Source organism: Natator depressus, chromosome 13 (genome assembly GCF_965152275.1).
Source record: "Natator depressus isolate rNatDep1 chromosome 13, rNatDep2.hap1, whole genome shotgun sequence".
Classification (NCBI taxonomy): domain Eukaryota; kingdom Metazoa; phylum Chordata; order Testudines; family Cheloniidae; genus Natator; species Natator depressus.
Genome location: NC_134246.1, coordinates 25501953 through 25525904, shown reverse-complemented (window position 1 = coordinate 25525904; position 23952 = coordinate 25501953). Strand labels below are relative to the sequence as shown.

The following is a 23952-nucleotide window of genomic DNA, read 5'->3' as shown; positions in this document are numbered from 1 at the left end:
CATCAGTGGGGTCCTATTATCCAGGGATGGAACTCCACTGACTTCCCTGGAGCTCCAACAGTTTACAGCAGCTGAGGATTTGGCCCCTAGTCCCTTGTACAGACTAGGATTTCCCTCTACCCCAGCTCTTCTGGGGTTTTATTTAACATCTCAGCCACTTCCCCACATTGCTCACACTTCATTGCCAAACCACTTTTTGTCTGCAAGGCAGCAGATGGCCCAGCCCCTCTGCAGGGAAGATGCCCAACTAGTCTGTTTCCCCATATAAAGCACTTTTCTGGCTTTCTGGGTTTTATGAGGGCTCCTGGCAGACCAATGAGCATGGCTCATCCTGCCAGCCCTCCCCCCGCGACCTGGGGACTGCCAAGCCAGTAGGAGGGCCATTCTCCTCCCCCTCCAAGAAGATATATAAAGGGGACTGGGAAACTGGAGGCTAGATCTGAACCTGGGCGTTTCCTATGCTGCAGGCAAGCGCATCACACATAAGCTGCCCCTGTGGAGCATGTTATGAGGCAGGGCAGCCTAATGGTTAGCAGCTAGGATCTTGGAGAGTCTTTTGGTTCTAATCCCATCCTGAGTCCCTGGCTCTGTGGGTGACCTTCGGTCAGTCGCTTAAGCTCCTTGGCCTCAGTCAAAGCCAGCTGTACAGCTGGGTAAGAGCAGGAGCCCCACTGACAGACAGCTGCTGCCTAAGTGTGGAGCTTTCCTGAGGAAATAAATCACACACATGTTAGGAGAGGGGAGGAGAAGCAGCAATCTGTGGTGAACTGAAGCAGAAACTCTGACGGGAATGGGGTGAAATGCACAGCCCTGGCTTTATGACACTCTCCACCAACCGGGCAGGGATGGGTAGCACTAGGGATAGAGAAATGTTAACCTTTAATACAGCATTATTTTACCCCAATCACTCCCCGCCATGGCTCACAGAAGAAAGATTTTCTTAAATCTTAATATACGGTAGGTGAAGGCTAGGGCTAGGGCTCGTCATTTGCAGTGTGTTTTTTAGAGGCACCAGGAACAGAGAGAGTGAACTGCATGGTAAACTCCCTTATCTGCAACCCATGCGGGCTCTTGCGCCACAGTTTATCACACCATCTAACAGTGCAGCATCCCATGGCTTTCCCTCTGAACTCCTCTCTCACAGGGGGCACTTCAATGGTGTTGCTCCAGATTCACGTACCCTCCTCCCCCCATGTACCTGAGAATCAAACTTGAGTCATAGTGTTATATAGACTACATACATACGCCACCCTCATCATATAATGTGCTAGGCATAGTGTATATTCACTGTGCATGATGTGATGGGGGTATATATACTCTAGCCACATCACATAGTGCATGTAGGCATGGCAGAATTAGGGTTTTTTTAAAATAATTGATGGATAATATTGATGTTTATTTTCAAGCATTTTTTCCCCAATTTTTATCTATTTAAATTTTCATACTTGCAAGACATTTGGGGGGGGGATCAGACAGTTATTTAAAGACAGGAGACAGATTCAGAAAGTTAGTTTTATAACCATTAAAACCCATGGTCAACGTCACATGTCAAATTATACAAAGGAAATAGCCTTAAATCAAACACTAATACGTTCTTAAGCAGCATTTTTCTTCCCTTTCCATCTGTACGTTTCTATTATCAATCAAAATATTTTTGTTGATTTGTGTGTATACAGTGAGATCAATATTTACTGATAAAACTCTAATCTTTCCAAGCACACGCTCTACCCACATCACATCGCATATATACACTGTGCGCTATGGCGACATCACGTAGTGCACAGTATAGCGTAATGGCCATGATATACTCACACAGCAATTTTATAGATGTAGCTAGACACACAGAAGGCCAAGTAGAGAGAGGAGTCCGCATGAGACTAAGCTGCTGTTACTTTAACCTTCTTTCAGCCTCCTTGCTGTGCTTGTTACAATATCTTAGACTCACACGCAGAGCAGGAGTGTAATGGACACTCCCCCACACGTGACCTCTGCGTCTAACCCAGCGCAAGGGTAAGTGGAGGTGCTGAAGAGAGATGTGCTGCTCCCAGGAGGGGCTAGGTGGCAGGGAAAGTAGTAGCCCTCTCCCTGTTTTAATTTACACCTTGTTCCAGCTCCTCAGCATGTGCCTCCACCAGCTTAGAGACCTGTCCCAACTCCTGGGTGTGAGTAGGGCTGAGAAGGAAGGGAAGGGAGTTGAACTTATCACATGATCTCACGCATCACCTGTGCACTGGGTCTGCTGCCTGCAGGACACTCTGGGGTCTGGTTCTTCACAACACCAGGCAGAACAGAAATGGCATTACCCTGCCTGTGTCAGAAATTGTTCCCCTCATTCTGCCTCAGATTCTCCTCCCACTTGCTGCTACAGGTTTGCATTACTCCTTTAAAGCAAGAGCCCAGTCCTGTGTTTCGAGAGATTTCATCCTCCTCCCCAAACTCCGTATCTTCAGGTGGGTCCAGCAGGACCGTGCCACCTGGAGCCAATCCCTGGCAGGAATGGGAATCCGGGTTAGGTTTCTGCATCCCCTTTTAAAGGACTGGAAAGCCGTGGGATGCCCAGCAAAGGTACTCCTTAGCTAACACTTTTCACCTGTGATGGTCACAGAGAAATCCTGGACTGGAGTTTTTCAAGCTTGATCTATCTCAGTGGGTCTCAAACATTTGTACTGGCGACTCCTTTCACAACAGCAAGCCTCTTAGTGTGACTCCCCCTTATACATTACATTTTTTTTTATATTTAACGCTATTAGCAATGCTGGAGGTGAAGCGGGGCTTGGGGGTGGAGGCTGACAGCTCGCGACCCCCACGTAATAACCTTGTGACCCTCTGAGAGGTCATGACCCCCAGTTTGAGAACCCCTGGTCTATCTGCATATAATAGCCACCTACTTGCAGGTGCCCCTGCTCCCAGCACAAGGAGGGAGACAGATCTGCTTTGGAACCAGCATGGGGACCCAAGGGCAAGAGACAGACCAGGCTGTAGGGTCCCTTGGGGAGTGAAAGGCTCAGTGCACTTGGTTTCCAGCTCCTCCAGGGGATTTCTGTACTCTGGATGTCCTTGATTTCTCCCTCTCTCGCTCCAGGCCCAGCCCGTCTGAGCTGCAGGAATTTTAGGAGCTCAGAGGGATTAGGACTTTACTCCTGATAGTGCAACAGCCTGACTCCTTGCTGCCCTTGTCCCTGAAGCATAATGAAACAACATAGTCTGCAGCAGGCTGAAATTAAACCCATCTGTAGCGTGGCCACTCTCCTGCCCAGGAGGACCCAGTTCCACTGTGCCAGGGATGGAAAGGACACATTACCTTTAGTAACTCCTGCTCCAGCCTGGTGGACAAACAAGTTCCCATCTTTCAGGTTCCTCAAAAGAGGCCACTGCAGGGGAAAAGGAGGGGGAGCTGGAGGAGGGGGTACAGTTAGGGGTGCTGGAGGTGTGTGTGAGTACTGGGAAGGGTATTTGGCAGCATAGGTGGAGTTGGGGGGACATAGGAAGGCATTGCATCCAGGGCCATCCCTAGCCATTTTGGTGCCTTACACAGCCCCCTGCGGGTTTCTCTGTGGGGCCCCAGGCCTCCACGGGGGGGGGGGGGACTGCCCCCCAGCCCCAACCCACTCCACTCTGCTCCCCTGGCTCCAGCCCTTGGGGGGCAGGGGAGACCCGCCCTCCAGTACTCACTGGCAGCATAGCTGGGAACCAGGGGAGCGGAGCAGGCTGGGGTAGGGTCGCTCCACTTACCACGTGGTGAGTGCAGGCCCGACCCCTGCAGCAGGCCTCAGGGGAGTAGGGGCGGGGCTGGGGTGGAGCAGGGGCGGGAAGAGGCGGGGTGGGGGTGGAGCAGGGGTGGGGGCTTGGGGAAGGGGTGGAGTGGAAGCGGGGTGGGGACAGAGCAGGGGCGGGAAGAGGCGGGGTGGGGCGGAGCAGGGGCGGGGGCCATGGGGAAGAGCCAGAGCAGGGGCTGGAGCAGCACGCAGCTGCGTGCAGGGCTCCAGAAAATGTGGTGCCCCGTGCAGCTGTGTACTTTGCGTATGGGTAGGGATGGCCCCAATTGCACCCCCAAATGTAATGAGTTCTGCAGAGGAGACAGGAGACATGCTGCTGCTTGCGCCCCTGAGGCAGGGAGTCAGAATTTTCTTTATTAACAGGTGATTAAGATAAGAAAGGGCTGTTATGATATTTCCTAAAGTTAAATGATCTGTTCCAAGCTTGGTGAAACTGCAAAAAGCAAGTAGCCTAAACGATAGAAAGTAATTGTAGATTTTTCTACAATTGTTTCAATTGTTATATTCAAGAGGTGATAACAAAGTTACTAATATCTTTCTTTGAGACCATAACTGATTTTTTAGACAAAGGAAATGCAGTAGACCTAATCTAGCTGGATGTCAGTAAGGCATTTGATACAGTTCCACATGAGAAATTATTAGTTAAATTGGAGAAGATGAGAATTAACGTGAGAATTGAAAGGTGGATAAGGACCTAATTAAAGGGAAGACTACAAGAGGTCATACTGAAAGGTGAACTGTCAGGCTATAGGGTGGTTACTAGTGGAGTTCCTCAGCGATCACTCTTGGGACCAATCTTATTTAACATTTTTTATTACTGACGGTGGCACAAAAAGTGGGAGTGTGCTAATAAAATTTGCAGATGACAAAACTGGGAGGTATTGCCAATATGGAGGAGGACCAGAATATCATACAAGAAGATCTGGATGACCTTGTAAACTGGAGTAATAGAAATGGGATGATATTTAATAGTGCAAAGTCCAAAGTCATGCATTTAGGGACTAACAACAAGAATTTTTGCTATAAGCTGGGGACTTATCAGTTGGAAGTGACAGAGGAGGAGATAGAGTTGGGTGTAATGGTTGATCACAGGATGAGTATGAGCCGTCAGTGTGATGCGGCTGTGAAAAAGGCTAATGCAGTTCTAGGCTGTAACAGCCGAGGTGTTTCCAGTAGAGACAGGGAAATGTTAGTACCATTATACAAGGCGCTGGTGAGACCTCATCTGGAGTATTGTGTGCAATTCTTGTCTTCCATGTTTAAGAAAGATGAATTCAAACTGGAATAGGTGCAGAGAAGGGCTACTAGGATGATCTGAGGAATGGAAAACCTATCTCATGAGAGGAGATTCAGAGAGCTTGGCTTGTTTAGCCTAATCCAAAGAAGGCTGAGGGGAGATATGATTGCTCTCTATAAATACATCAGAGGGATAAATCCAGGGAGGGAAAATACCAGTGGGGGCAAAAATCTAACTGGTTTCAAGACTGAGCTTGATAAGTTTATGGAGGGGATGGTAGGATGAGACTGCCTACAATGGCACTTGGCCCATCAGCAACTACCTGTAGCAAAACCCCCCAATGGCTGGAGATGGGTCACTAGATGGGGAGGCTCGGAGTTACTATAGAGAATTATTTCCTAGGTATCTTCCTGGTGGGTCTTGCCCACATGCTCACAGTCTAACTGATCATCATATTTGGGGTCAGATTGGCAGAGACCCTGGGGTTTTTTCACCTTCTTCTGCAGCATGGGGTCACTTGCAGGTTTAAACTAGTGTAAATGGTGAATTCTCTGTAACTTGAAGTCTTTAAACCTTGAATTGAGGACTTCAGTTACTCAGCCAGAGTTTAGGGGTCTATTACTGCAGAGAGTGGGTGAGGTTCTGTGGCCTGCAATGTTCAAGAGGTCAGACTAGATGATCACAATAGTCCTTTCTGACTTTAGTAAGAGTATCTAAGTAAGAATATACATTACAATTTTAAACCTAACCAGTGTCCCATAAGTGAAATGCCACAAGAAGTCAGAACATGTTAGTAGTAAAGCTGAGTGGGTCTAATATTTCTTTAATTTTCTTTCTTGATATAGAAATTAGATACAATGCTCCTGTCAGATATTTTTAAGTTATTATCTGCAAAAACACTATAGTTTTCAGTTGCCTAAGTAGCCCCTGGAATCACAGTTGAAGTTGCCTCCCCCCAAATCTAAAATGGCACCCTGTGGGCAGGCACAGAATTTCTCTCCCCCCCATGGCCCTGTTGGCCTGACTGAAGCCACACACCCAAATATAGAAGTCAAACTACGCCTATGTCTGGCGGGTGCTGGAGGGGATACCTGGGGCCTCACTCTTGAGGTGGGGGCACTGTTGCTCCTTGTCACAGTGGCAGGGCAGCTGGCGCAGGCCCAGGACACAGCACCAGCTGTCCATCAGTGCCTTCCTGGGGGACCCTCTCCCCAGGGCAGGGAGCTGAGGCCTTGGTGGGCAGGATCTAGCAACTGTAGGCAGTGGAGGGACCAATCGGGGCACAGAGCCAGCTCTTTCTGAGCTGCAATGTCTGCACCACAAAAATTCCCAGACATTTCTTCTCATTTGAGAAATCCACCAGAGCAGAGGATCACAAAAGAGGAAGTGTCCAGGAAAACCCAGAAGTAGGGTAATCCCATGGAGAGACTCCAGTTCAGCACCTGACCACGGGGCAAGGATGTCACATCCACAGCAAAGGGAAACTACATCCCTCCATGTCCCTGTGACAGGGACCTGTCCTCCAGCATGGCCTCAGCTCCTTCGTGGTGCCTGCAGTCATTCGCTCAGACCCAGCACGCTCACTTATTAACGCCTTTCACAGAACACAAACACCCTCCTCCTTAGCCCCTCAAAGACAGTGCTTCTTCTGGCCCTGGGACTAACGGTGAAAGCATCCTCTCCTGCATTCAGGAGACCGCAGTCCTTCCCCCAGAGCGGGGTTCCAAAACAGACTCACGGTCCTGCCCTCTGCCTGGGGCTTGGTTACAATTTAGGCCAGTCATAGTTCTCAGTCAGCTTCTTCCCTGCAAGCCCCTTCTATCCAGTCCTTTCACTCACCAGCCTGGAGAGGCTAGCAGCCAGCTATGTTCTGCTAGCCTCTAGGAGCCCCTCTCTCCACGAGCACCTCCCGCCAAGTGACCATTGCTCACCTTTTATCAGACTCAGGTGCTCATTAGTCAGTTAGCTGTCACCCAGGCAGTTGTTTGCTTACAGGTGGGCCAGAGGGATTTCTGGGGCCTGACGCCCCTTAAAGGGGTCCATCCCCCTTGATAGTCCCCCTGTGCTGCAGGAGAAGCAAAGCTCTGATTTTTTTACTGTTACATTGTTCCTATTAGTGCTCTTGATGTTTGCTGGACGGATCGCCCTGGAGATCTCAGGCCTACGCTCACACTAGGAGCAGAGACAGAGCTAGCTTCCTCCAGGTGGTCCTGTTGTCATGCCTTAGTTCTGACATGGGGAGATTGTAGTAGTAGGGTTTTATGTTTGTATTTTGTATAATTTAGAATGAAGGATAAAGAATAATAAGATATTAATGTAGCATGTATTAAATGTATTAATGTATGATTTGACTATATCCTGCCAGCCACCCTTTTTGAATAGCAGAAAGGAATGGCCTACACGTGATCAACCTAGCTGGCCACTAGATTGATCCGGACTCTGGAAGGGTAACTATAACATCGACTCGTGGGAGAGAGTGTGTGTGTGAGATTGATGCATACGCTAATTGCTGTGTCTTCAATAAACGCGGCATGTTGCCTTTTCCCCTGAAAAAGATCCCATGTGCTTCTTATAAGCATAACAAGATCACCTCTGGTGGGGAGAGGCTAATTCAATCCCCATGGCCCACTCTGTCCTTGCCCTCTATGCTGGGGGGATGGTGGGTTTTGTGATGTGGACACCTGGCAACCTGGAACTGAACTGAGACTCTCAACTATCTCACGGCCTAGTGGATGTCTACTCTGTAATGTAAACCTGTGGCTCCAACACTCAAAGGCCAATTGAAACAGGCTCAGCTTCAGGCTGGAGCCCGGGCTCTGAGACCCCATGGGGGACCCCGAACATCAGCCTGAGCCCCACGAGCCCATGTCAATTGACCCGGGCGCCAAGTGTCCGTGCCATGGGTCTTCTATTGCAGCGTAGACATACCCCTAGAGCCTAGAGATGGAAAAGGCTGATTGGGCTCTATCTAGTGCGTGCCAGGGGCCAATGGCTGCTTGTTCCCAGCAGTGAGTGTTTCATTAAGATGACTCAGGCAATGAGATTTCCACTAAAGATCAGCCAGCAGCTATCAGGTGGCCATGACTTTTAGTCTCTGCTGCGCACTGGGTGGAGTTGGGCCGCGCTGTGGAAGCCTGCTTGTCCCTTTACCAGTGCCTTGAGCCATCCAGCCATCCCAAGCTCTTATTTTTAAGGGGCCAGTGCTTTGGAAAGTCCCTTCCTGCCCTCTGAGCGCAGCAAACTCAGGACACGGGAAAGGGACATGTGAACTCCTGTGGAGCAAATGTTTCACTCCATTATCACTCCATCTGAGCTGAGCAGCTGCAGTCACTTCCTGCCATGGAGAAGAGGGCAGGATGGTGGGGTTTGTTTCCTTTCAGTCTCCCGAGAGGATCTCGGCCCCATCTCCATCAGGGGCGGTTTCCACCTGCATTCTGGAACACATCAGCAGGGATGAAGTGAGGTAAGATGCAGCAGCAGTCTGGCCAAGGGGAGAAGCAACTGAATGTATCTATTCACGAGAGGGACAAGTGACAGCAGGTCACTGAGTCTGGGCAGCCCCCAACTGGCTCCCTGTGGGGAGGGCTGCTCAGCACCGTGGCTGGGGAAAAGAGGGCACTATGGCTTGTTTTGTGACCTGGCCTAGCCAGGAAGCTGCTGCTGCTCCTTTCCTGGCTCAGTATGGATGTGACCAGTGACTGTACCTGAAACTCTGGAGTGAATTAATTATTAATGAAAGTGAGGGGGCCATGTGATATGTTTGCCACCTCCCCCAGCTCTGCCAATGCTCCCCAGTCCTGACCTGCAGCCCCACCTCCCCCAGCTCTGCCAATTTACCTCCCTCCTGACCCACAGCTCTCCCAATACTCCTCACTCTGGACCCACAGCCCCCTGACTTGCAGGGGGCCCTGGGTGTGCACATGGTTTTAGAGGGATCCGCTAGGTCAGATAGCTGCATAATAGTTCAGCAAAGGGTGGCAGGTGAGGTCTCTACCGAAAACCAGTACCCCCTAGTCATCATAAGCATTGTGAGACATATGTATGGATAATATTTATGGAGTTATGTATCTACACTGAAATTATCTCCTGAAGGTCTTGGCGTTAAGGCAGGTCACCAGGAGGTGATGTACCTCAGAGATCTTCCTTTCAGGCAGGAGGTAACTGACATCGCTCTCCCTGTCTGGCTGTCTGCATGTTGTCTGCCTCACACCGTTTGTCTTTTGCATACTGAGCCCGATGCTGACTGAGAGATTGCAAAGTATCTCTCAGTGCCCTGGTTATGGGGGTGCCCTGGTTATGAATAAAGACAAAAGGTGGTCTGGTATATCTTGGAATGCAAAGAGACATACTGAGTCCTTCACCTAGGAGGCAAACTGACAGTGTGCTTTGGGGGCACAAAGGGAGGGTCATAGCCAGCCTAGCCGTAAACCACTACAGGGATCTGGGGTGAGCAAGGCTTTACTAGACATGAGATTATCTTGTGAATTAAGTCCAGGCTCTAGAATGCGTGTGATGGTTTTATTTTATAGGAACCATTTGTTTCCAATGCTCCTATCTGCCATTACTCGACTCCCTCAGCTTTGTTAAATACGCCTCAACTTGATTTCACTCTAAACAAATCCAAGCGCCATGTGTTAGGTGGAGCAGTGACCTGAGGTGGCCCTGGGAAGCTGTGCTGAGCTGCTTCCCTGACAGAGCGGATTGGTGAACACTGCAAGTGGCCAGGGAGCAGGCACTGATACACCAGAGGACACTCGGCAGGCTCGAGGGTTGGAGGGGGGCTGTCACTAACCTGCGGAGGGACAGCAGGGCCTGTCAGGCCTACGGGGGAGGGCTTGTGCTGTGTGTGGCTGGTGGTAACAGGGAGCTGACCCCTGGCAGGCACAGACCAGGCTTCCTCATGCTAAGGGCAGATGGTAGCGAGGTGCCTCTCTGCCCTGGTGCCCCCGGGTACTGCCCTGGTACTGTCCTCCTACCACATGTGGGGTTTTAATACATTACTCTTCCGTAGCACTGCCAACCCCGGGGCCCTGTGTGCACCCAGAACTGGTACAGCATGCGTGGGTAGTGGAGTGGGAGCTTTCCCAGCCTGCAGCAGAAGGAGCAGTGCCGTGTTCCCGAACAGAGCTTTGAGCCAGGTGAGGGTCAGAAACATACATATTCTTGTGAGACTTCCAGCTGGAGCTCACTGGCTCCAGGGGAAGCAGATAAAGTTCAGATCCAAGTCAGTCACAGCCCTTGCTGTCAGTCCCAGCCGCAGCCCCTCGCTGTCAGTCACAACTGCAGCTCAGCACTGTCAGCCACAGCCCCTCACTGCTGGTCACAACCGCAGCCCCTCACTGTCAGCTGCAGCCCCTCACTGTCAGTCACAGCCACAGCCCCTCACTGCTGGTCACAACCGCAGCCCAGCTCCGTCAGCCGCAGCCCCTCGCTGTCAGTCACAACTGCAGCTCAGCACTGTAAGCCGCAGCCCCTCACTGCTGGTCACAACCGCAGCCCCTCACTGTCAGTCACAGCCACAGCCCCTCACTGCTGGTCACAACCGCAGCCCCTCACTGTCAGCCGCAGCCCCTCACTGTCAGTCACAGCCACAGCCTTTCATTGCTGGTCACAACCGCAGCCCAGCACCGTCAGCTGCAGCCCCTCGCTGTCAGTCACAACTGCAGCTCAGCACTGTCAGCTGCAGCCCCTCACTGCTGGTCACAACCGCAGCCCCTCACTGTCAGCCACAGCCCCTCACTGCTGGTCACAACTGCAGCCCCTCACTGTCAGCCGCAGCCCCTCGCTGTCATTCCCAACCACAACCCCTCACTGTCAGCTGCAGCCTCAACTCCATACTTGAGCTGAATTTTGATTCTTTTATTTTCTCTCTGCTCACAGACTGCTCTCCAGACATTCACGGGTCAGCACCCATCTCATGCATGGAACTCCTTCCAAGGGTCCAGCTTACCCAGCAAAGAGGCGTGATGTGTTTGAAGCTGCTAGGCAGAGGATGGGAGGATACATGGTGAAGAATCAGAGCAATCCCCCTCACCCTGCCCTCACTGACAGCCTGTCCTGAACTGCACCTGCCTGTCCTGGAACACTTCCCGCAGCACCAACTGCCTAGCAGAAGATGGGGTTCAAAGAGGGGCCTGGCTATCCCATCCCCACTGGGGTTGCTGAGAACTGCAGCAGGGGCTGCACTGGCTCTCTCAGCCTCCTGTTCATAGATTCATCTATTCCAAAGCCAGAAGGGATCACTGAGATCATCTAGTCTGATCTCCTGTATAACACAGGCCAGAGACCTGCCCCCAAATAATTCCCAGAGCAGAGCTTTTAGAAAAACAGCCAATCTTGATTTTAAAATTGCCAGTGATCGAGACTCCACCACAACCCTTGGTAAGTTGTTCCAATGGTTAATTACCCTCACTGTTAAAAATTTACACTTTATTTCCAGTCTGAATTGGTCTAGTTTAACTGCCAGCCATTGGATCATGTTATACTTTTCTCTGTTAGGATGGAGAGCCCAGTATTAAATATTTGTTCCCCATGTAGATACTTATAGTCTGTAATCAAGCCACCCCTTAACCTTCATTTTGTTAAACTAAGCAGATTGAGCTCCTTGATCTATCACTATACGGCATGTTTTCTAATCCTTTAAGCATTCTTGTGGCTCCTCTCTGACCCCCTCCAATTAGTCAACACCCTTCTCGAATTGTGGGCACCAGAACTGAACACAGGATCCCAGCAGCAGTCGCACCAGTGCCAAATACAGAGGGAAAAAATAACCTCTCTATTCCTACTCAAAATTCCCCTCTTTATGCGTCCCAGACTAATATTAGCCCTTTTTGCCATAGCGTCACATTGGAAGCTCCTGTTTAGCTGGTTATCCATCACAAGCCCTCCAAATCTTTTTCAAAGTTGCTGCTGCCTACATAGGTATGGCCTACATTCCTTCTTCTTAGATGTGTACATTTATATTTAGCCCTATTAAAACACATATTGTTTGCTTGCACCCAGCTTACCAAGTGATCCAAGTCACTCTGTAGTAGTGACCTGTCCTCTTCATTATTCCCCCCTGCCAACTTCTGTGTCATCTGCAAACTTTATCAGTGATAATTTTGTGTTTTCTTCCAGGTCATCGATAAAAAAAGTTCACTAGCGTTGTGCCAAGAACCGATGATCCCCGCAGGACCCCACTGGAAACACACACATTTGATGAAAAGTCTCCATTTAGGTACATTTTGAGACCTATCAGTTAGCCAACCTTTAATCCATTCAATGTGGACCATGTTCATGTTATATTGTTCTAGGTTTTTAATCAAAATGTCATGTGGTACCAAGTCCAGCTAGTCTAAGCAGCCTCTTTAAATGAGACTGACTCCACAATCACATCCAGTTGGGCAGGGGGTGGGAGACAACAGCCAAGCTACAGAGCAAGCACTATTCAGCCCAACAGGGTTGGGAAAGCAGAGCTTGGGAGATTGTCCTGGAGGGGCTTTTGCCCACTTGGGCAGGAGATCAGGCTCTGGGGTGCACTCAGACCCACACTCAGATCAACCCATTCCCTATCTCTCACACACACTCTTCTTCTCTTTCATATGCACAGAGGCACACTGCAAAATACATACACAATCTCCCTTTGGCGCTCTCATTACTCTGGGAGACTTCTGCGCCACTGCGCATGTGCAGAATTCATGTCCCCCGCAGATTTTTCTCTCTGCAGAAAATACATTCTGTCAGAAAGGTGCTGCAATTATGCCTTTCTCCCACAAGGGGCTGTTCTGGCACCAGAACAGAGGGCAACTGGCTCACTGGTCACAGCAGGCAGCAACTGATAGGGAGGAGGGGAGGCTGCATTCCTCACAGTGCCCTACATGTGGGGCCAGGTATGGAGGCTTGGGATATCAGGGGGATGGACAGACTGGGACACATGGGGATGTTGGGGAGGGTCACATAGACTGGGGTTCAGAAGGGCTAGTCAGTGGGATAGACTGGGGCAGGGGCTGAATGGGATTGAGGTTGCAGGGACACCAGGGGTGGGGTATGGGTGCAGGGCCAAAGGGGAATGGGTGACGGGGGTGCGGAAGTGGCTGAGTGGGGGGTGCAAGTGCACATGGTGACAGGGGAGGGGAGTACAGGGACACATGGGAACAGGGGGAGGGGGTGCAGGGACATATGGGGCCAAAGAGGTGGGGGTGCATGGGAGAACAAGGGATTATTTAGTTTGTTGGCCATTTAAAAAAAAACTAAAAAGAAAATTTGCTTTGGATCACAAACAAAAACAAAAATTGTCAAAATTTTCAGTGAATCAAGAAGTTAAAAAAATGGCTTTGGGTCCAATGAAATATTTGGTTTTTGACTCTGAGGATTTTAAAACATTTTCAAATCAAAATGACAGGACATTTCAAAACAAAAAGTTGTTTCAAACCAAAACAAATCAAAACTTTCTGACTTTTTAAAAATTTTGTTTTAAAAACAAGCAACGCGGCGAAACCGACACAAATTCAGGAAATGTTTGGGTGGTGCCAAAGCTGCATTTTTTTATTTAAAAAGTTTTGCCCCATAATTTTTGCCCAGCTCTAGTGTGGAGGAGACAGCTTCCTCCCTTGCCCGTGGGGTGAGAACAGATGGGCCAGGTACACCAGGGACCCGTGGACCACCTAGCAAAGCCCAGCCACTCTCTAAGTACACATCAACCTGCCCCTCCAGAGATCCACCATAGAGCATGGCTTTGTGGCATTCAGCTGGCTGCAGTCCCCCAATAGGGTTCCTTCTGCTGTCTGGCCCCTCAGCTCTACTCAACCCCATAGTCCCGCACAGGGCCGATGACTCAAGCAGGGTTGACATTGAGAACGAAATGAAGAACTCTCTGTACTGAGCTCCCACTACAATTATATAAGCATTAAGAACATAATCGAAAGCGCTAGCGAGATCTATATATTTATTGGCTATAACAGGACCTGATTGCAATTGAGCAGCTTCCATAATATTGCCCTGGAGGATATTCCCTAAGGGAAACTTAATGCAGATGTTGATTTGCCTCTAATGGGATTTCTCTTGATATTGACAGTAAATGTGCTTTTTATGATCCAGCAAAAAGGAATCAATATTTCAGGCAGAAATCTGCTGATTAGTATTGTGTGAGACTTCAGTTGTTGCATGTTTAGCCAATATATGAGCCATATAGCACAATATCAGCTTCACTTGCTATTGTCTGTCTGCCACAGGCACTGCGTCTCAGTATTAAATAAAACAGTAACAGCCTTAAATTAAGACTCAGGGCAGCAGCAGGAAAGAGAACTGGGTAAGGACGAGAAAGAAGGAAAGGCTCAGCTGCAATATGGAAAGGAACGTAGAGGCACAGAGCTGATGTTCCAGCTGGCAGAAGCTGCGGCAAAAATTTTTGGGCAAAACTTTTTCAGTCAAAAAATGCAGCTTTGGCACCACCCAAACATTATCCACTGATAATGCGGTAAAGGGACACAGGTGTGGGGAGGGGGCAGTGCTTGCCAGGTGAGGGGGGCAGAGGGAAGGTGAGGCTGGTGCAGTGGGCTGGAGGGTTAGAACTAAGCTTGGCAGAATTTGATTTTTACTTTGTTACAATTTTGATGAATAAGAAGCATCAAGGTTTATTTTTAAATTTTGTTATCAATTTAAATGTTCAGTTACAGGAAATTATGGGCGTGTCAGACAATGAGGGGGTCAGGCAATAATTAATTACAGTAGATGTTGCAATTCAGAAAGCTAAAGCTTCATAACCATTCAAACACAAATGATCAAATGTCAAAAATATACGAAGGAAGCATCCTCAAATCAAACTCTGATAAGTTCTCAAGCTGCATTTTTCTTACTTTGCCCATCGATTATCATGAATGGAAATATTTTTCTGCTGGTTTGTGTGTGTGCATGGTGCAATCGATACTTACTGACATAGACTGGTACAAATCTAATTCTTCCGAGCCTAGTTATACAAGGAGGGCAATTTTGAAATGAACGGGGAGCCAGTGGCTCTGGCCAGAGCCCCTAGCTGGCTCTCTAACTCAGGCTGAAACCCTGGAATGATGCTCAGAAAGCAACGGAACCACATCTGATTTCTGGCAGAGATTACAAGTCAGCTCCCCTACACTGTCGGCGTTGCTATACACTACAGTTTTGCTTTCTCCTTAGGGAGGCAGCCCACCCCCCACCCTGAACCTGCTCACAGTTACTTCCTAGGACAGGATCCTTCCCACACACGTTAGGGGCTGTTGGTGGAAGTGTCAAGACACACTCACCCAGCCAGCACAGGAACTCCGACCAACAGTCTCCTGCTTTCTCTCTGCACCGGCTATGCCTGCACTGCAATTGGAGGGGTGATGCAGCAGGTGGAGATCTCCCTAAGCTAGCTTCGATCTAGTCAGCTCAGGTACCCATAGCGCTTGGCAGCACGGGCTTCAGTGTAGACTAGTTGCCCGAGAAATACCCAGCATCCTGGGCAGGCTTGTACAGTCCCTGCTGAAGCCCAGGCTGCTGCAGCTGCACTGCTTCTGGCACCTGCGCTAGCCAGATCAAAGCTAGTTAAAGTCTGTCTACATGCTGCAGCCACACCTCGGACTGCAGTACAGGCAAACCCTCAGAGTCTCGCTCTTACACAGCAGTCAGTCCTGTAGCGAGGGCCTTTGGTCTTGGTTACAAGCTGGGTGCCCTCATTCAGGACCCCGAGTACAGTGTTGCTTGCCATAAGAGGGCACTCGAGCTGGTGCTGTTTTATTCCCACAGCCTGTCTGTCGCTGTGAACTGCTGGTTTTTATTCTTGTGATAGCCATGGGAATTGCGGGATACAATAAAGCCTTTGAATACATCCAAATCCTTCACCTTTGCTGTACACGAAGGAAAGAGAGACTAGATGCGAGGGAAGCCATTCATTCTAATGGAGACTGATCAGATGTGGGGACAATGTCTGCCCTTCCTTAGGCTGGTGCAACCCCAGAGGGGTCAGCCCTAGCAGAAGGGAGGGCAGAAATAAAAGGATTAATCTTCCGGCCTGGCTGAGCTAATCCAAACCAGGTCTGTACAGCGTCATGTGAGAACATTCCAGCTGACAGGGGTTTGCCTGCCAGGTAAGCAGAGTGGATTAGCAAAGCAGGCTGAGTACTGAAGGCCCCAGCGGACTCGCAGGAGACTACAAGAGCAGCTACTTACTTCACAGAGGACGGGTACTGAGAAGGGAGAGCGCCATCATCAGGCCCAGCTGCTGCAGGGCTGGGAAGGCCATTGAGCACCTCTTGCACTCATAACCTCGCTAAGCCCTCAAGAACAGCACTTAGTAGAGGACACCTGGCTGACTGACGGGCTGTTCCTTTAGTCACTGAGGCATTGTCTCTCGCACAAGCTCACAGGAGGGGTTTGTGTGTTCACACTGGGAATAAACTCTTGGCTCAGAGTCAGTTCCAAAGCTCTTTGCTTGGCCCTTACGTCAACCAGCGCCTGCTCAGTTCCTGCAGGCATTTGCATATCCCCAACACGAGGCAATTCTAAGAGAATATTCAATGCAATCTCTGAGTACCCAAGAGGGTGAAAACATTGATGCAGGCCATTTAAATGTGTATACTCATATACCTTCCCATCCACGCCAGAGGCAGGTTGGAAAGAAATTGACGGCACCCAGGCCCCACTCACAATCCCAGAATAACTGCACACTTCTAGCAAATAGTCAACAATGCTGGCATGCAGTCCACTGTCATTAGGGTTCAGAGTTAACACACCACTGAGATGAATGGAGTGGCTCAGACTTTTCTTAGTGCTACTGTTAGAAAGTTTGGGCCCAGTTACGGATTAGCAATTTGGACTCTTTCTGGAATTTGCACAGTACAATGACTTCAGTGGGAGTTAAGGCATGCAGCACCTTGCAGGACTGGACCCTAAGTATATGTGCATGTATATATATCTGTAATGTCCTTAAAGGCAATTGTAAGTTCTGCAGGCTGCTGGTGCCCCCAGCAATATGTCTTTGTGGCCTGCTGCTGGCTCACTCCTACCCCTGACATCTCCCTCCCCTCCCAATCCAGTCGCCCCTGACTCGGGCAGGCTGCTGGGAAGAGCAGCAGTGAGTTGAGAGCCTGGCAGAAGGAAGGACCAAATGGGACGTGCGTGCAAAATCCAAATGCAATAACCAAAGCAGGAACTATGGGGAGGCAGTAGGGTTTATTTCTGCAGCTTGTGCAGCAGCTCTCTCCAACTCAATTTCCTGCGGTGGGGGAAGGAGGTTCTGCAGCCAGGACCATCTGGTCAGTGGGCCCTGCTGTGTCTTTGGGATGCAAAGCTTTGGCAGCATTTCCCTCCTCCATTCCTCCTTCCCCCCAGCTGGCCCTTTAACCTGGATATAATTCCCTCTCCCCGCTTGGCCAGTGCTAGCATTTCTTTTTCAGCAAGGAAAATGGAATTTGTCATTGATAAAAGACCCACTGAGCTACAATGCCTCTGATGGCACATGGGGCCCGCCCAGCCACTGCTACTCCTCCTGACTGAAGAGGCTCATGGCATGTGGCATGACGGGACGTCTCTGTTTGGAAGAATCCCACGCACCCCCTTGGATTCCCTTGGCACAGTGACTCATTTTTATGAAGCAGAGATCCCAAGGAGGCAGTGGACTAACCAGCAACCTAATCAGTTGTTTAGAAGCCAGCACACGTCTCACTAGCAGTGCTTGAACCGCTCTGCTGTCTCTCTCGACTATAACAGACTGGGGCTAATTAAACAGACAGCTTCAAGCAAGCAAAAGTCCCTATGGTGTACCTGTTTTTCCTGTTTGGGGACTCTTCCAGCTAGCAGAAAGGGCCCCAATGTAGCCCATGAACATGAAGTCTAAAACAGCAACTCCTTAGCTGCTGGATTAAACACTACCCAAAACACACCTAGAAACCTTTTCACCCGTAAATGAGGAAGAAGCAAATCCGGAGGCTCTTAGTAAGGACTGAGTCAAAATGAATAAGGAGTCTAAATACATGCTCCTGGCATCTGGAAGAGCTTGCCAGCCCTTGTCCAATCCCGTAATAATTCCACCACTTTAAAATCATCTGGTACTTATTTTTAAAGTGTCCTGCAATGTAATTCAAGACCAGGGGTCAGACAGCTAGTCAGATTTTTTTTTTAATCAGGCTTGTGAGGCATGCAGAAAGCTGAGCCTTTCATCTAGGCACATCAGCTTTCAGATGTGTATGAGGATGCCTGGCTAGGGATGTGTCTGTATGTGTGTGGGGCGGGGTGGTGGGGAGGACGGGAATGTCCGTGCGGCTGAATGAGGATGGGGTGGGTGAGTGGAGGTGTACTTGTGGTTTTGAGGTTGTCTGACTGTAATGGTCTGTGTGGCTGGATGTGGCTAAGTGCATATGTGGAGGGATGCATGCATGGGTGCAGTTTTGTGGGTGAGTTGCAGAGGGCTGCTGGATGTTGTGTGTCTGTGCAGGTTTCTGTGTGCGTGAGTGTTTCCAGAGGTCTGTGGAGGGGCTAAGGATAAGAACATCTGTGAGTACGTATACATAAGTCGTAGTCACTTCACCACTCCATTCCTCAGTTTCCCCAGCTGTAAAATGGGGAGAACACTAATGATCTCCGCTGTAAAGCGCTTTGAGGTCTATGGATGACTAGTGCTATGTCAGTATTACTGTTACTATTATTGGTGTAAGGTGCAGACTTCCCTGGGAATTGGTGAGGCTCAGGACCGCACAGGATTGGGCTCCAACTATACCACCAGCTGCATGAGTTTGGTGCTTTGGAGAGCTCGGCTGGGCAGGTGGTCCAGTCCTAGCCCTGCAGTGTTCTGTGGCTTTCTGGGCTTGGGAGGTGGACGCTGCTCTTGGCTACCTGCAGGCTGGGGATCAAATCTGCATGGTAGTGGGGACAGTTTAGCTGCAAAGGTTTTACTGGAATAACTCTCTGACAGGACTTCATATTTCAGCCCTTTGCTTTTCACCTCTGTTGTTTTCCTGAGGTTAATTGAGGGCTTCAGACTGGCTGGGCCAATACCTAGGGGAGCCAGCCAAGCACTGGCGGAGCATCCTTACACCACACATAAACACTCATCACAAGTCTCCCAGGCAGTGCACCCTTGGCCTATCTCTTGACTCCACATTCTGTGCTGTGAACACAGCAGGCTGCACCAGGACAGAGAGCTGAGTGTGCTCCGGATCCCTGCCCCTATGTGGAAAAACTTGGACTTCAGAAAGATTTCAGCTTCCCTGCAGCCTTCCGAAGTGGATCTTATTCTGAGCCATTATCTTCCCATGTCTGCCTGTGCCTCTGTCCTTCCCTCTCTGCCCCACCCCTTCCCTGGCTGTCTGTATGACACTATGTCCCTCTTCCCTCTGTACACCTTTTTCTCAGCTCTTGTCTTTCATTCTCTTTGGTTTGATGATGTTCCTGGGTGCTGGTGGCTGAGTTTTATTGGCAGCCTCTGGGTTTTGCTCCATGCAGAAATACCGTTAAGCACGAACACGGCCATGTTCTGAAAGAGCTGTGCAAAGCAGCTGTTTGCCATGGCATCCCCAATGGATTAGCTCCTGGTAAAATGGAAAGGCTGCAGGGGGGACCTGGCATTTAGTCTCTTTGGCAGCTCTTCAGTGTCTTATGTGAAGTCAGGTAGGGTACCCAGGTACCATGGCTAGTGCCACATAAATAATCTAATGCACCATGGTACCATTGGGTCCCCATGAAGACAATGAGGAAAAATGAACATAATCTAAATCCATGAACAATCTGGTCTCCTTAACAGGGGGCAGCCACCAATTTGGGATGTGTGTGCACACTGTACTGGCTGTGCCTTGGTCTCATATGCCCATAATTGCCCGGAGGTAGCCATGCTGAAATCCTCCATTTGGACTGCTACCACGAGGGGGCGGCTTTTATATATAGCAACCTGGCAGCGTATTAATAAATAGCCAGATAAGGAACAAACAACTTGCCAACTAGCATAAGGAACGCTACCCACCCCGACCCCCCAAAATTAAAAAGACCACATGCGGTGGCATAGGTGACGTAGGTCTGCCTACACGAATGATTTCAAGGCTCCCCAAATTAGCCTAGAACACTGCGCAGAATTCAATGAGGCTGCAGCCTGCTTCCACGGCAATAAATTAATGATGAGTCAAAGAGTTCAGAATCTAATCACAGGGATAAAAATAGAAAATGTCTAACTTATAACAATTCATTATACAACAGGTCTTCCTCCAGCCGCTCATTATCTTGCTGTACAGTTCCCCCTAGCATCCGGGGCGTTTTCTCTTGTTTTTGTGTGTGTGTGTGAGATGTTGTGAGGACTAAAAATATAACTGGGTTCAGAAAAAGAATGGGATAAGTTCCTGGAGGATAGGTCCATCGATAACTATTAGCCCAGATGGTCAGGGACGCAAGCCCATGCTTGGGCAACCCTAAAACCTCTGACTGTCCGAAACCGGGAGTGGAAGATGGGTGGAACCATTCCAAAACTGCCCTGTTCTATACACTCCCCCTGAAGCACTAGTATGGGTCACTGCCAGAAGACAGGACACAGGACTAGATGGCCCATGGTCTGACCCAGTATGGCAGCTCTTATGTTCTTATGAAACTCCTTTGCTTTGCTACTTTTTAAAATCAACACAGATTCCTTCTAGGCATGACATCCTGCTCAGCAGCAATGGATTTAAGAAGCAAGATGTGGCATTTGTTTCACAATCACAAGTGGTTTTTTGGGGGAGGGGCTGGGGAAAGGCAACAAGAGCAACTACAAATAAACCAGATAGCTATGCTCGGGGGAGGCAGAGACGGGGCGCTACGCAGGCCGACAAAAGGCATCAGGCCGTTGGTAGCTCCCTTCCAGCCCTGTGGAGAAGGCACAAAGTCACACCGGTGAGGGACGAGGACAATGCAGGATGTTACGACCCGTGCTGGGGTAACCCAGGTCGGCTGGCTGGGACGCAGAGTCCTGGGCTTGAAGGCCACTGGGACCATTATGATCATCTTGTCTGACCACCTGCACAACATAGGACAGAGAACCTCCCCCGCCCCCTCTGAGGCTCAGGCCCTCAAAGTACGAGACGGATGCACTGCCACCTGCGCTAAGGAGGCATGGGTGGGGGGGGGAGATAGACAATCTCTGCCTCCTCCCCCCTCCCCACTCACATGCTCCGAGGCGGGGAGCAGCCATGCAACACCTGCTGATCCCGGCCTGCTCAAACCCAAGGCAGCCAGACAGGGATATAAGAGGATTTCTTACTTCCCCTTGCCCCCCAGCGGGGGGAGGGCAGACTGTGCTGATGATTTAAATGCCCTAGAGGTTTTGTGTCATAGTGATATTTTGTAGTGCTTATTAAAGCTGTCCACACAATTTGAATGGTGAGTCCCGCAGGAGGGCAAGTTTCCCCTATATTGGAATTGGAAAAGGTTCAGAAAAGGGCAACAAAATGATTAGGGGTAGGGATCAGCTGCCGTATGAGGTGAGATTAATAAGACTGGGACTTTTCAGCTTGGAAAAGAGATGACTAAGGGGGGATATGACAGAGGTCTATAAAATCATGACCGGTGTGGAGAAAGTAAATAAGGAAGTATTATTTACTCCTCATAACACATGAACTAGGGGTCACCAAATGAAATTAATAGGCAGGAGGTTTAAAACAGACAAAAGGAAGTATTTCATCACACAACACACAGTCAACCTGAGGAACTCTTTGCCAGAGGATGTTGTGAAGGCCAAGACTATAACAGGGTTCAAAAAAGAACTAGATAAATTCATGGTGGATAGGTCCATCAATGGCTATTAGCCAAGATGGGCAGGGATGGTGTCCCTAGCCTCTCATTCCCAGAAGCTGGGAATGGGCGACAGGGGGATGGATCACTTGATGACGACCTGTTCTGTTCATTCCCCCTGGAGCATTTGGCATTGGCCACTGTCAGAGACAGGATACTGGGCTAGATAGACCTTTGGTCTGACCCACTATGGTCATTCTTACATTCTTATGTTCAGTGTGCCTCACCGCTAACCCGGCAGAGATTACCTTGAGGAGAGCCTCGGTTTCCCCTCCACCCGCTAACATTGGCTAAAATGTAACTTTCCCTGTCTACACTAGGGGTTTAAAACATCACAGTGAAATTATCTCCCATGCAGAGGTCTAAACACCACTCAAGTCCCCACAATAGGGCCCACCTGGAACTTAAAGTGGCGCACTGGCCTTCCGCACATTGCATTTCATCCTTTGGGAAAGGATGGCTCAGTGCCCAAAAGCCATTCAAGCCTGGACTGCCAATTGCAATCAATTGTGGTGGTGGTGACTTTGACTGATACCATCATGTAGGATGGAAAGAATAATCTTGGATCTTTAGGAGCTTAAGTGCCACCGAAGCTGGCTGCTGTGGAAATACGTGGTTGCAATCTGACAAAGAATTTTGACTTCAGGTGTTGAGAAAGCTGCAGGAGCAGATGAACTCTTAAGAAAGAGGGAACCTATTTTCATACAAATGTCCCTGGCAATAAAATAAAATCTGAGGGAACAAAAAAGCCAGAAATGATCCTATCTATTTGATTGTCCCTAAATAGCATGTTTCTCAAAGTTCCCCAGGAGATGTCATCTCCTCTGGAGGGGGGAACATGTTAAGTAGGTCAGATCAGAACAGAGAGGGGAAAAAAAGGAGATATGAAAAAAGAGATTTGAAAATGAAAGACGGAGCACTGATGAACTGGAGAGGAAGGGTTGTGTGAGACCTACAACACTGTTAAACTTGGAAACTTAACTAGGCTCTCCAGCACATCAAAGGACACACCAGCAATAGGTCAGCTACAAACTCCTGTGTATTTAATTGCTCAGAAGAATCAGTAATGAAAAAAGTCAGGGCTGGAACTGATTTTAACTGGTTGGTATAATTCCATAAGCCTTGAGGTAGACTGTTCAAATGGATGGCATACACTCTGCAAAACCACACGGAACTCTGGTCCAGAACAAACGGAAGACTCAAAGCACTCAACATGTGCCTGTTTTGAGTGTGCGGAGCTTCCATGACCATGCGATGGATTTGAAGGATGTTTTTCTTGCATCAGCAGAATATTCATTGAAGTTGGGCATGATTTTTTTGCACTGTTGGGATGCCCTGGTTTGTGGTGCATTCTGAACATCAGATTTCAAACTGGGGTGGGTAGCCTGGCTGGATTTGATCTGCTGACTGGCTGAATTTGCCCGTAATGGGATGGTAGGGCTCCTAGATCCACTTTCTTAGACTCTCGCATAAAACTTCTGGCTGATTCCTGTTGAGTCATTGTGGCAGGTGAGGCTTGTGATCACCACTTGTGATATAAAAGGTGGGAGTAGGGCTCTGGGGAGAAGGAAGTAGGAAGCTAGGACAGGAGAAGTCCTGGAGGGAAACCTCTGAGACAGCTAAACTCAGGCTGAGGGCTGAGTTGTGTTATGGTTACTGAGTCACCAGTAAAGCCAAAGCCTAGGAAGGAGGGTTGGGACACTGGTTCAGGGTCTGCATGTTCCTCAGCAGCCAGGGTGCAGAGTCAGCCCATTCATCTACCCCAGGTGCTCAGGAAGGTTAGCAGAAGACACTATGAAGTGTTTTCTCAGAAGCAGTGGCTGCATTCTACATGCTTTCCCTGAACCAGTGAGACATACACATAGCAGCTCTGGATCTGCTCTCGTGTACATGGTATGATGCTGTTGATGTCAGTGGGGCCACTCCTGGCTTACCCAGGGGTAAATGAGCAGCGAATCGGGCCCAATGTCTCTGGTATTTTCCAGGGACCTGAGCAAGGGGGTGTCACTAGTAAGCACTCACAAAGGGCTTGCTAAGTGGTGCAGCAATGTGCACTAAAGTGCACCATGTTGTATACTACCGGGCTTGTGCAGACCCTGCTGGTGCACCACGTTAACGTGCCCTGTGCCAGCAGGGTCTGCATGGGCCAGTTAGTGAGCAGCATGCTGGTGTACTTCAGGCTTGGCAGCCCTCTAG

At 49.4% G+C, this 23952-nt stretch overlaps 1 protein-coding gene across 5 annotated transcripts in view; it reads right to left on the bottom strand.

Moving 5' to 3' along the window:
• Nucleotides 1–23952, bottom strand: part of DLGAP4 (DLG associated protein 4) — a 473125-nt gene that overhangs the window by 108237 nt on the left and 340936 nt on the right. The window lies entirely within an intron of this gene.